The 15056-nt window shown below is 40.2% G+C and overlaps 1 pseudogene; it reads right to left on the reverse strand.

The window, feature by feature from the left end:
* Positions 1 to 509: 509 nt before the first annotated feature.
* Positions 510 to 607, reverse strand: LOC120222926 (annotated as a pseudogene).
* Between the last annotated feature and the right edge of the window lie 14449 nt (positions 608 to 15056).

Raw genomic sequence — 15056 nt, forward strand, 5'->3', positions numbered from 1 at the left:
ACCAACTGAGCCACCCAGGTGCCCCTGCTGTTGGTTGTTTTTTTGTTTTTTTTTTTTGTTTTTTTTTTCTGTTGGTATTTTGATAGGGGTTGCTTTAAATGTGTAGCTTTATAGACTTTTTAATATAATATGTAAGACATATAATATAGGCATTTTAATAATATTTGTTCTTCCAGTCCATGAACATGGAACATCTTTCCGTTTCTTTGTGTCATTTTCAGTTTCTTTCATCTGTGTTTTATAATTTTCAGAGCACAGGTCTTTCACCTCAGGTTTATTCCTAGATATTTTATTGTTTTTGTGCAATTATAAGTGGAATTGATTCCTCAATTTCTCTTTCTGCTATTTCATCACTGGTGTATAGAAATGCAACATTACTAAATTCATGTATCAGTTGTAGCAATTTTTTTGGTGGCATCTTTTGAATTTTCTATCTAGGATATGATGTCATCTACACATCGTGAAATTTTTATTTCTTCCTTACTGATTTGGATGCCTTTTATTTCTTTAAAAATACAGAACACCTCATGAATTTACAGGTCATTCTTGTGTAGGGGTTGTGCTAATTTCTGTATCGTTCCACTGTATGTGCTGGTGAGGTGAGCACTATTCATCTTCCAGTGCGCTTGGTAATCAGTATCTTTCAAGGAATTTATCAATTTTGAATATACAAAGTTTTAAAATGTATTGGGATAAAGGTTTTTATAGCATTCTCTTAACTTTATACTATCGGTATATTCTCTAGTAGTGTCACCTTGCTCATTCCTGATATCGGTTAAGGCTGTCTTCTACGTTTTTCTGATCAAAATGGATACAGATTTATCAATTTGATGCATCTTCTCAAATTTTCAGCATTTACTTTCACTGACTTTCTCTACTATTTTTCTGTCACATTTAACTTATTTCCACTTTGATCTTCATTGTTTCTATTCGTCTTGGCTTCAATTTGCTCATCCTTTCCCAGTTCCTTAGAAGAGGAATCTAATAGCACTGTTTTAGAACTTTCTTTTCTAGAATTAACATTTAATTCTAGATGTGCCTCCAAAGTATCACTTTATCAGCATCACACACATTTTCATATGCTATGTGTCTGTTTTTACTAAGCTCAAATATGTTTTTAACTTAATCTTTGAATTTTTTCAGTGAACAATGAGTTATTTGGAATTGTATTATTTAATTTCCAAATTTGGGAGATCTGCCAGAAGTATTCATTTATTGATTTCTAATTTGGTTCTACTGTTTCATGGAAGGGCACTTTCTATGGTCTTAAATCTTTTTCATTTTATAGAAGCTTGTTTTAGGGCACAGAACATGATATATCTTGATCAATGTTCTGCGTATACTTGGAATACAGTAATAATAAGGGTTATAATGTGATTGATAATTGTATCATCTGTGTCAGTTTTGAGAGACAAATTTTCTCTTTTTATGGTTTTACTTTCTTTCTTCCAGGCAGCTTAGTAATTGTTAATAGGATGCCAGTCAGTGGGAATGTTATCTTATTCATTGCTGGACATTTTAGAAACATAGTCTTAGTTTGTTTTCAGGCACAGTTACACTAGTTTTCCTTTGGAGTCTTGCCTCTCAGATTTGCAGGGAAGGCGGGAGCCGTTTTCTGTCTAGCGCTAATCACTCTCTTCCCTTAGGCCAGACCCTTCTTCATACCCTGGCCACTGCCTGGTCAATCAAAAGGTCTTCCAGACTAATGGTTGGGAACAGGCCCTGCTCCAAGTCCTGCACCTCTGGGGGTTGATACCTTTATTTCTTTTTGGTGGTTCTTTCCACCACCTTGAGTGGTTTCATTTAACGAACATGTTAATATTTCACTAAACACCTGAGGGTGTTTCTGGAGACCTCTGGAAGTCTATCTTTGTACTAGTTTCTCCTCTCAGTTACTTTGCCATGGAAACCCTGGTGGTTTGATGCCCCCAGTCTCTTGGCTCAGAGTCCTCAACTCAAGGAGCAAACGTAGATTCACCCAGGCCCTTGCTCATTTGCCTGGGCCTGGAAACGCTCTCACAGCTGCGTAAGCAGAGGGCTTACCTCATCTCCTCCTGAGTCCTCCAGGCAATGATGAACCGCACCTCGTTTTTATCTCTCATCTCTCAGGAAGCACTGTCCTTTGTTACCTGACAGACAGCATCCTGAGAAGTGTCAGTTCATATACATGGCAGGTTTTCAGCAGCCCAGTAAGTTCAGTCCTTAATCATCTATCCTGCCCGGAACTGGAAGTCATATCTTATTTGTCAATGCTTGAGGTTGAGATACACTTTTGAAACGATTCCACTTAAAGTGTGAAAACGTGGAGAGAAGCTTCACTCTAAAAATATTACTCCAGTAACTTCCCTTATTCCACTAGACTAAGGGGTGGGAAGAGGGAATTAATCTAATGAGTTAATATGTTTCTATCTCTTAGCAATCAACTGTATTAATCTTGCATTGAGTATAAAAGAAATTATGTATTTTACAAGTACTTGGTATTATCTAATTAGATTCAGTCTTGATAATAAGCCAAACCATGAACATCTTGTTTATGTGTTTCCTACCTGAGCACATCGTTATATAGCCTGAAAACTGGTGAAAAGCACTGATTGTATGTTAATTGTATTCCATTAAATAAAGTATAATTATCTACTTTTAATTTGTATCATTTATATTAAAATAATATATGCATAATGCTTTTTAATTGCTTATTGACTTCGTGACTATGTATGTTATTGCTAGAACAATTACTAGTATTCAGATGTGGGTAAATTTATTTTAATACGCCAAATGAATTCAGACGTTGAAGCAATTAATGGTAATCAATTTTTTCCTTTAGAAATTAAAATAATCATATCTAAATAAATAAAATGTATGAGTTTCAAAGCTTCACTAGTTGCGTAGTTTTGCTACTGCGTCTTACCGGATATTATGAATGCTCTTTTGAGAAAGTCAGTGTGATTTTCGGTAACATGAGACAACAAACCAGAGGAAAAGTGAACCATGTTTGTTTGTTGAGGTTTTGTTGATAGTGTTGCTGCTGTTTTTCTTATTCCTATTATATGCCAGAGGACTCAGCCAAATAGCTGCCTCAGCTGAAAAATGGGAAGTGCAAACGATTCCACCTCAGTCAGAAAACTGATATCCCACAGCACATTTGACCCTCTTCTCTTCCCGTGTATGGACAGTTGAGTAGGTCAGCTCTAAAAGCTAAAAAGAATCATGGGAACTATTAATAAGCCTTAGTAGATGGGGAAAATCATATAAACAAACTTACATAAATAAATAACAACTTAAGTAAATACTGAAGCATGGTTTTAGTTGGTAACTTGGAATATTATTTGCCTACTGAATACTCATAACTTGAATTCAAAGCATCTAAAACTCTTGAATATCAAGATACCAAGACTCTTGGGAAAAAAAACAACTTTGGCATTAAAAAATGAAACGGAAATACATACAGACTTGTGAATGTGCTGCCGATTCTTAGAGTTCAGTCCTTGTGCGCATGTGGTTGTGCCCGTTTGTCCCTTTCTTGCATGTAGATCATGTTGGTGTTTGGAGTTTTGTGCTATAATTAAGTCAAAAATATATAAGATAGTTTAAAGACTTTCCTAAAAAGAACATAATTTTGTATCACAAGAATAATATAATTAATAAATTCATTCAACAATTGTTTTCTGAAGCTTGATATGAGTTCACATATTCCATATTAAATAATTCTATCTCTTATGAATAGTTTAATATGCCATCTAAAATGCTTCTTTACAAGTACCTTGAAACTACTATATTTAAATATTTTCACCCCTCTTCATATAAATTTTCTTTGTATTATCTTTAGCAAAAATACCTACCATTTACTAAGTGCCTAATATATGTCAGAAGATTCTGTCTAGACCTCAATTCATCTTAAAAATGACACATCTTACAGAAGAGGAGAGAGAATAAGATTGTGTCTCCATTGGATACCATGTAGGGTTCACAACTCAATTCATATCTGCCAAACCCTGAAGTTTTCTTGGACAAATCAAACAAAGTGCTACATATAATGTTCCCTAATAAGAAAATACTGAATGTTCACTACTGTTTTCTTTACATTAAACTTGACCTAACCTTATTTGTCTACAACCCAGATTCTTGATTGCTGTCCTTGTCCCCCTAACAACTGTAACTTCACAAAGAATTAGGGTTCTCTTACTGTCTCAACAGTTTGGAATGTACATCATATTAAATCTACATTATGGCAAAAACCACTTTAGTGTTGTCACTTTTGGGGAGTGTGCTGTTGACAAAGTTTTTCACTTTAAATATTTAGATAGTCTTCTAAAACTTGAAAATGTTCAATAAAGTAAAAGCCTCAAAGAAAATACAATTTCTTCCCAAAATGAGATGCACACTGGAAAATAAAACTCTTGCTCTTGGTTATGTGCTGATTGTCCAGAAAATGGGACATCGACTGTACAATGTGGACTCCCAAACCAGGAAGGGTAACGTACGTTATGCTCCTGGTGCATCATAAATCTGCCTGTGCGCACCAGCAGCGAGCTCAGGTGCAGACTCCTGCACACTCGGGGGAGGGCGGCACCACAGCGCTTGCCTTCGGGGACAGGCCCACATACAACTCTGTCCACACCCCGAGGGCTCAAAGGTGTTCTCTTCCCACATACGGGGCTTTCTGTTCTCCATCCAAAGTCACAAAAGCAGCAGGTCTCATTTTAGGACTTGTAATTTCATTTCCCTGCTAGCAGAGAAACCCTTATCCGCAAGGGCTAAATGCAAAAGCAACAAAACATTTTCATAAAAGTTAACCAGCCACAGTACCAAATAAATCCAACAGGCAATCTTTAACCAGGCTGCCAGCCACAGGCTTACCCACCCAGAGGCCTGGTCACTGTCTGTATAAAGAACCATACATTACACCCTGGAAAGATCACAGCAAACTTTCAAAATCTGTCCACGTGGTCTCCAAGCTCTCTCCTTGTGCTTAGTATCCCCAGGCGGCACCTTGGGAGACACCAAGACAATCCGGGACAGCTGACAGAATAATCAACCTGCCTCATAGTGCACGGGGACCAGGAGAGGATGACACGAAGACAAGAGAGGGTGACATGAGGACAGGGGAGGGTGACACAGGACGGGACAGGACGACACGAGGACAGGGGAGGGTGACACGAGGACAGGACGGGGTGACACGAGGACAGGACAGGGGGACACGAGGACAGGACAGGACGACACGAGGACAGGACAGGGTGACACGAGGACAGGACAGGACGACACGAGGACAGGACAGGATGACACGAGGACAGGACAGGGGGACACGAGGACAGGGGAGGGTGACACGAGGACAGGACGGGGTGACACGAGGACAGGACAGGGGGACACGAGGACAGGACAGGACGACACGAGGACAGGACAGGGGGACACGAGGACAGGACAGGATGACACGAGGACAGGACAGGATGACACGAGGACAGGACAGGACGACACGAGGACAGGACAGGGTGACACGAGGACAGGACAGGGTGACACGAGGACAGGACAGGATGACACGAGGACAGGACAGGGGGACACGAGGACAGGGCAGGGTGACACGAGGACAGGACAGGGTGACACGAGGACAGGACAGGGTGACACGAGGACAGGACAGGGTGACACGAGGACAGGACAGGGGGACACGAGGACAGGACAGGGTGACACGAGGACAGGACAGGGTGACACGAGGACAGGACAGGGTGACACGAGGACAGGACAGGGGGACACGAGGACAGGACAGGGTGACACGAGGACAGGACAGGGTGACACGAGGACAGGACAGGGGGACACGAGGACAGGACAGGACGACACGAGGACAGGACAGGGTGACACGAGGACAGGACAGGACGACACGAGGACAGGACAGGATGACACGAGGACAGGACAGGGGGACACGAGGACAGGACAGGGGGACACGAGGACAGGGGAGGGTGACACGAGGACAGGACAGGGTGACACGAGGACAGGACAGGACGACACGAGGAGAGGAGAGCATGAGGACAGGAGAGGGTGACATGAGGACTAGGCGAGCATTCACTGTGGAGAAGCTTTTGCCATTGTCACAATTTTTTTCATATATATGAAATGAAATATTGTGACAGACAGGTGTCAACAGTGAATGCCAAGTAATTGAGGATCTCTGGGCTTCTGGAGTGAATTTATACTTGAGAAGGAAGGAGATCAGCAAGGACTTCCCCCTCCATCCTCCCAAGATGCAAGTATCTCCAGGTTTCAACACGTCACCATCGCTGTGGTGTCCAAGCTGCAATTGGCAAAGGCCCCTGCATGGGGCAGGCTGGGCCTCAAGATACAGTGTAGCTTCCCACTTCCCTGGGTGTCTCAAGATGGCATTAAGCACTGTGGGATCTGCTCTGCCATCTCTGTTTCTTTCACGCTGCACCCGGGGCCTCCACATGCCCGCCAGTGATGTACCAGTGCTGCAGTGTTAGCTGCTGCTGAGGGCGCCGGGAAGCATGTGAGAATTATTTTTTCTCACTGTAGAGTTTATTTCCTCCCAGTCGTTATTAATAAGGTGTCGAGTACTATACTGAGCAATGTGAAGCCATATTCTCATTCATTCCTAACGTCTTTAATCATACAGTGATTACTATAACCTATATTTTATGAACGAGAAGACGGAGGATGGATGGATTCAGTGACTGACATCAGGTCACATGGCAGAAAATGCCGAAGCAGGTTCTGAATATGAACATCGAACTCCAAAGTTAACCTCTTAAAATTGACATACTGTTTCACATTTTCTATGATACTCACTGATATTTTCTTAGGCACATTCCAAAATTCTGTGTCTATGATTCCCAAGAATAAAAAGTTCAATAAAGACCCTATCCTAAAAGACATCTTTAATTTTGAAAAATATAATACAGTCCAATCAAGTTATAGCAAATGGCAGGATTTCCGTCTTTCTCATGGCTGAATTATATTCCACTGCATATATGGTACATTGTTATCTGTTCATCCGCTGACAGACACTCAGGTTCCCCTTCCTTGGCTGTTGTGATTAACGTGGCAATAAACATGGGAATACAGATATCTTTTCAAAAGCCTATTTTTAATTCCTTTGGATATATACCCAAAAGTCAGATTGTTGGAATATACAGTAGTTCTATTTTCAGCTTCTTGAGGAACCTCTATACTGTTTTTCATAGTAACTGAACCAATTCACATTCCCACCTAGTGGGAAAAGTTTCCTTTTCCTCTACATCCACACCAACATGTTATCTCCTTTTCTAAGGATGGTCATTCTGACAGGTATGAGGTGACACCTCACTGTGGTTTGGACTTCTATTCCCCTGATGCTCAATGATGTGGAGCATCTTTTCATGTGTCTGGTGGCCATCTGGATGTCTTCCTTGGAGAAGTGTCTATTCACTGTCTCTGCCAATTTTTTAACCAAGTTCTCTTCTCATTTGTATGAATTCTTTGAATATTGGGGATATTAACCTCACATCAGATATATTATTTGCAAATATTGTCTCATTCTGTAGGTTGCTTTTTGATTTAGTCAGTGGTCTCCTCTGCTGTGCAGAAGCTTTCGGGACTGATATAGTCTCACCTGTTCATTTCTGCTTTTGTTGCTTGTGCTTTTGGTGTCATAGCCAGGAAATCACTGCCAAGACCAATGTCAAGGAGCTTTTCCCCTGTTTTCTTGTAGCAGGTATATGGTTTCAAGTCTCATATGGAAGTCTTTTTTATCCCTTTTGAGTTAACTTCTGTGGGTGATGTAAGATAACCACTAGATTTCAAATGTTCTCACCATGAAAAGGATTGATAACTACGTGAGGTAGTGGGGTATGAGGGTGCCCTCCAATGGAGATCATGCTGCAACATATCCATGTATCAAATCAGCACACTGTGCACCTTATACCTACTTAATGTTCTGTGCCAATTATAGATCAGTCTTAAAAAGACATCATCAGCTCAGTAATCTTACCTCGTTTCTCAGATTTAGGGCCTCAATTTTTCATTTTGTAAAAAAATCAGTTCCTTGGGTGCCTGGGTGGCTCAGTGAGTTAAGTGTCCAACTTTGGCTCAGGTCATGATCTCATAGTTCAGGAGTTCGAGCCCCACTTGAGCCTGGAGCCTGCTTCGGATTCTGTGTCTCCCTCTCTCTCTGTTCCTTCCTGGCTCATGCCCTGCGACTGTCTTTGTCTCTCTCTCTCTGAAATAAACATTTAAAAAAAATCAGTTCCTTAGTAATTTATACTAACCTTTGTTGGAGTTAATGTCATGTATTTTAAGAGCAACAGGAGATCAAAACCACTGACTGTTTTTAAAATACAGGAAATTTTAAGTTAAATTTAAATCTTAGGTGTCCTGCGCTATCACAAATGAGTACTACATTTCTCTTAATTATAAAACCTGATAAATGATTCTGAATTGGAAGAGTCTCTGGCAGTTTGTTTGTAACTCAACTGAGCCCAAGAGCTTACCTGGGTCAAGTGAAAGTGAGCATTACATTATTGGAATCATTTTAGCTCTGTATGCAAAGTAATAGTTTTGCTCAGAAGGTAACACAATAAATATCCAGTAGCTCTGTATGCATAGGACAGTGGTGTCGCCTTGTAAACAAAGCAGTTGTCTGAAATAGTTGAGCTTTGGAGTAAAGATCAAGACACTATCACATTTCATTGTATCTCTTATTCTGGTCTCTATTAGGAACATTATGTAGAATCGCATGCATACAGTTCATTCTTTTTGTCCCCCTTGATGTTGCTTTCATCTGAACTTCAGTAAACATCATCAGGAAAAAGTATCCTGTGGAGATGGGTATTGATGACTAGATGAAGAAGGCGGGTGGAACGTGGAACGTGTGACAGACAAACATTTCTGTGAAGGAAGGAAGGAAGGAAGATAAAGATCAAGTGTGAACAAGCTAAGCAGGAGTCACGCAGAGACACAGAGTCACGCAGAGACCCTCCTGCTGTCCTGACAGGTTTTAGGGTAGGGCTCCGCTGTCAACAAAGAAAGGGGTACTCTCTCTCAGCTCATCTATTGCTTCCGTTCTTAGGCAAGCTGAGGAAACATCACTGAAAGAGTTAATGGTCTAAATGCCTTGAAGCAACTCAACTGTTAAAGAAACTCAACACATATCACTAGGCAGCTATAAGGGGGACTTGAAGGAACACAAGGGGTTGGAAGAACATGGGTGTCTTCAAATTACGGAGGAATTTTCCTCTTTGTGACTCTTGAGGACAGAGGTAGATTTCATTAGTTATATGAACTTACATGGAAGCAATTTTTGAGACCAAATTAAAAAAAAAATCTCAGAATTTTACTTTTGTTTTCTATATGCACTTTTACTATCACCTTTATATAAATTATGACATTTAATACCCAAACAGTTCCATAAATGTATTTTTTCGTATTTTTTATGGACAAGAAAGATGTAGTTCAGAGAGGCTAAGTAACTTGCCAAAAGTCACACAGCTTTTAAGCACTGTTAGTGAGTTTGTACTACCTGTGTCCTGTTCCTTTCACTACACAGAACTACTCCCCGCCCCCACTCCCCCCGGTAGAGTATGGTATACTCTGATGAATACTGTATAGATATTATTTTCCTTTTAGGTTCATAAGAAAAGTCAAAAGCCTACGATTTCTTTTTTTTTAATTTCTTTTTTTTTTTACTGTTTCTCTTTGAGAGAGAGAGAGAGAAGGGGAGGGGTAGAGAGAGAGAGAGGAAGAAACCGAAGCAGGCTCCAAGCTCTGAGCTGTCAGCACAGAGCCCGATGTGGGGCTCTGACCCATGAATCACAAGATCATGACCTGAGCTGAAGTAGGACACTTAACCAACTGAGCCACCAAAGCACCCCTCATGTGATTCTAACTAAAACAACATGACATGACAAAAACATAGTGATTAAACCGTGTGACATGGCTGTATAACCCTGTATAACTCTGATCTAAATTGTATGGGGGAAAAAGGCTAACCTGAGGGTAAACTAACTGAATCATGTATCACTATAGAGTCAGAGTTTGGATGCACAAAGCTTCTGAAATCCAAAGCTGCTAGAGATCAGCACTGTAGGACAATAGCACCCTTGTGTTACATAATGTACATTCTCCACACTCCCTGGTCTTCATAAGGCATACCTAAAGGGCCAGGTACTTCTGGGAACAAAATACACTGCATAATCCATCTGAAAAAATGCCACAAATTCCAGATATCTGCCCAGTCACATAGATTAAGCCACAGTTTATACTTGAGATTGTGAATACATAATACCTATATTTAGAACTGTGAATCTAGTAGGTTGTGTTATGCAAATAGAAACTATTTATGTATCATGGGGCACCTGGGTGGCTCAGTCAGTTAAGCGTCTGACTTTGGCTCAGGTCATGATCTCGAATTTTCTGAGTTCAAGGCCCGAGTCAGGGTCTGTGCTGATAGGCTGAAGCCTGGAGCCTGCTTCAGATTCATTCTCTCTCTCTCTCTCTCTCTCTCTCCCCCCCCCCCCCCCCCCCCCGCTCACACTTTGTCTCTCATTCTATCAAAAATAAAAACATTAAAAATGTTTAAAAAAGGGGCGCCTGGGTGGCTTAGTCGGTTAAGCGTCCGACTTTCACTTAGGTCATGATCTCGCGGTTTGTGGGTTCGAGCCCCGTGTCAGGCTCTGTGTTGACTGCCAGCTCAGAGCCTGGAGCCTGTTTCAGAGTCTGTAACTCCCTCCCTCTCTGACCCTCCCCTGCTCATGCTGTCTCTCTCTCTCTCTCCTGGAAATAAATAAAACATTAAAAAATTTTTAAAAAAATGTTTAAAAAAGAAATACGATAAAGAAATTTATGTACAATTTTTAACTGTCAAATACGTTAGGTTAGAACTTATCCTGATGATTGAACAGAAGGTCCATAATTTTACCAGCAAAAGAATAAAAGCATCGATTTTCATCTAAAAACATAGCAGCCATCAACAATAAATTCATAAAATCCACTATAATATAAAAAAGCAATTTTGTGTTTATGTCAATATAGGCTATACCTAAATGTGAATCTGTAGCAAATCTTGAAACAGCCTGTTATAATTACTATGACAGCATATTTACACAATCAAACATATTCTTGGACCATCAATGGCTGTTTAATTTTAGTTATCTTTACACCTAAATCAAATATTTATGGAACAGAGTTTGGCATGGTGGAGACTTGACTGTGATAGATAGAATTCTAAAATGGCTCTACCCCCCTGGTATTTTTCTTTGGTTATATTATATCACAAGATAGAAGACATTTTCCAGATGTAACTAGGGTCATTTATCAGTGAATCTTAAAAAAGAGAGAGTGTCTGGGTGGCGCTAATCTATCCCATGACCCCTTTCACCAGTGAGCTTTGCCTGGCTGGTAGTGGGTGAGGAAGTTTGAGATTCTAGGCATGAGATGGATTTGATGTTTTGTCTTTGCTGCTGAGATGGAGGTAGACCAGATCAGGGAAGTGCAAGCAGCTTCTAGGAGCTGAATGGAGTCCCCAGCTCACAGCCAGCAAAACAAGGGGGACTTCCATCCTAGAACTTCAAGGAACTGAATTCTGCCAACAACTTAAATGAGACTGACACAGCGTTCTTCCCCAGAGCCTACAGCCATGAGCCCAGCCTCGCCAAAACTTTGCTTTGGGCGTCTGGTCTCCCAAACAGGGGCCATGGCCACACCATGTGGGCTCGCTGACCTACAGAACTGGGCACTAACAAATACGTGCTGCTTCCAGCCACTTCTGTTGTGACAATCTGTTATGCAGCAATAGAAACCTTTATGGAGTCTCAATTAATTGTAATATAATGTGTATCTTATACCTGATTATCTGAAAATTCCTACACAGACACACAAAAAAAATCAAAATGTCAGTTAGAAAAAAACACTTGTTTTGGAAACCTGACTCTTGCAATTCCAAGATCCTTACATGATTTTGTTCATTCATCCATTTATTCATCCAACTATTCTCTCAAAAAATTATGGAGAATTGTAATTGTCTCTACAAATTCAATGTTGAACAAATCACAGAGACAATTCCTACCCTTAGTGATCTTATAAAAGTGAGTTTTTTTTGCTCACCTAAATATGAGCCAGATGTGATAACTGTATTTTTAGTAATATAAATTATATGGAATTTCCATAATTTTGAATTTAATTGTGAATATATTTTGTAGCAACATGAATATTGATAAATGCCAATATATATTTTTATCATTAGTGATTCAGCAATGTCATTTTATATTAGAAATGCAGAAAAAATTATTATGAGCTGGGGCAGACATACACATAAAGATGAGCTTGGCCTTTTAGGCAAATTATTTGGGAAATAATGCAATTTATAAATAATTCAAAGGGCACCTTTGAAATAGATGAACTAAGAACACTTTAATAGTCTAATATCTCTCTATACTAAAGAAAATTAAGAACATAAGAGTGGAATCTTTAAAATGTTTTTCAGAATTTGAAATGTGACATATTATTGCTAGATTCCTGGAGAAGGGCAGAGCAACTAGGGGATATTGTGATACGATAAACCAGATCTATTCAGAGAGGTGAACAAGATTCTAGGAAGCAAAAAACCACTTGCTGGAAGACATCAAAAAGTTCTGTGACGCAGTGTACATGCTCATACTGCCAGCCACCTCACCTGCTATAACTGGTGAGAACCAAGGACAAAAGATGATAAGGATGGTGAAGAAGAGGCAGAAGACCAAGTAGGTAATGTTATTTATTATTTTGTGGAGATTCTTTTACGGGCCAAGATCCCTGGTAAGAACCATATGCAGGTTTTGTTTTTTATTCCTCACTATATAACAGTGAGTCAAAAAACAGTTATTCCTATTTTAGAAATGTTCCTATTTTACAAATGAGCAGCATAACTGTTAAAGAGTTTAAACAATTTGTCCTGCTTTTGAGTAAAAGCATTCCAGCAAGGATTTGAACAAAGGACTATGCTAACATCTATGTGGGTAACCTCAGTTTCAAAGAGTCTCCCACAAAAAATAATAACCATGAACTTCCATCTTCCAGAGCCAGTCCTCTAAGCAGATCCATCCAGATTGCCTGTATCCACTTTGTGAGAACTGAAAAGGTCTCCAGCTCTAAGACAGGGAGTAGAAACTTGAGCAGACCAGCTTCAGGCCCAGATGAAGGTCTGTGGAAATCCCGGACCCATCTGCAGCCTTCTCTTCCCTTCAGGGAATCTTTGTCTGCAGGACTACCTTGTTTCAGACTTGTACACTCCACTTCAGACTTGTACACCCCACTGCTTACCAAAGATCTCCCCCTCAGTTTACAAAGTCTCAGCAGAAAGTATCGCCTTCCCCCTTTATCTTTGCTTCCCTGCACTTATGCCCTGTCTCTTCATAAACACAGTTTCCCAGACCAGCTGTGTGGGCCCATTCTCCCAACGTCTCCCTTCCTGCCCCATCCCTCCCATCCACCGGCCAGCCAGGCCTAATCTTTCTTCCGTGGGCTCCTCCCAGAGCCTTCTGATGCACCCTCTTTCCCCAGCCTCCTGGAGCTAGGACCCACACTGATGCCACAACGGCCCTTCCAGAATGTGCATCCAGTCCTCTGCGCGAGACCTCTCCATGTGGAGAGTGGCTCTCACAAGGTTCAATGACACGTGCTTATAGCACAGCACAGTTCATGATCATCTTCCATTCTCTTTACACTCTCTCCCATCATCCCTGCAAACTCACTGCTTCCTCCCATTGTACCTTAGATCCTGAGTTTGGGGGAAGACTATGTGTTTCACAACTTGGTGGTTTTTTTTTTTATTCATTTGCTCCTTCTCCTTATCTCCTTTGCATTGTCTGCAATGGTCCTTATTCTCCTACACTGTAGACATCGGCTTATTATTTCTCTCTACCCGTGGATACTGAGTCTCTTGAGGTTAAACTAACACCATGCAGTTTGATATATGTGGTTACTTATCAAATATTTGAAGAGTCATGAAAAGAAGAGAGAAGGAAAAACAGTATTTACAATGAGCTTTCTATTATAACAAGTATTTTCAATTTGCATAATTGGTACTTTGAAAGAGAGATTCAAGCAAAGTATCATTACAGTTCTGAAACAGAAACAAAGATGTTAGAATAGCATTCATAAGAGTGGTAGACAGTGACCTAACACCAAAAAAGAGCGAATTTTTAGTAGTGTGAGTGATAGTCTAGGGCATAGGCAAAGGTGTTGTTAGGAAAGCATAGACTGTGGTCAGAAATACAAATCTAAATTCTATTTTACTGGGCATTTACACATGGTTTTGGGTGACAATGAAAGTTCAGGTCACGACATAAAACACTTTTAGAAACAAGTGACTGCTGAGGCTAAGACTCCCAACACTGTCTTAAACAGCAGTGGTGAGTGGACATCCCTGTCATGTTCCTGATCTCAGGGGGAAAGCTCTCAGTTTTTCCCCATGGAGGATGGAAAAGTCTATAATTAATTCTGAAAGCAATAGGGAGTTGGTAAAGATTACTTCTGATTTCTTTGAGACCTAATTAAATCTCTCTTTAAGAAGATCATGGAAAGTTCTCTTTTATGTTTCAAAAATGAGATTTATCAATATCCAAGCTTCCAATCGTATTTCAAGTTATTACTATCACTCAACTATATAAAAGAGTCGTATGCTTACTTAGCCCCACTAATGAATTATAAGCAAGTTGGAAAAGAAAAGTATCTTACCTTTTTCTCCAAATCACAAAGTACATTGCTATGTTCAGAAAGACAGCTAATAAATGCTTGCAGCATTAAACAGTCATCAAAATATTGGCAATCAACAAAATATAGTTAACTCAGGAATGAACCTAAATCTAGTTTATTCCTCTTTTTAAATTTCTCAAGGCACTTTGCAGTCATCTGTATAATCATTGTAAAGACCAATTCTCACTCTGTAGAATTTTAAAAAATGCATATGTGAGATATTTTTTTCCTGTTTTCACTTCTCTCTGAGAGAGACAGTGAGCAGGGGAGGGTCAGAGAGAGAGAGACAAAGAATCTGAAACAGGCTCCAGGCTCTGAGCTAACTGTCAGCACAAAGCCCGATTCGGGGC

Source organism: Hyaena hyaena, unplaced genomic scaffold (genome assembly GCF_003009895.1).
Source record: "Hyaena hyaena isolate Hyena2069 unplaced genomic scaffold, ASM300989v1 scaffold_926, whole genome shotgun sequence".
In the NCBI taxonomy this organism is placed as follows: domain Eukaryota; kingdom Metazoa; phylum Chordata; class Mammalia; order Carnivora; family Hyaenidae; genus Hyaena; species Hyaena hyaena.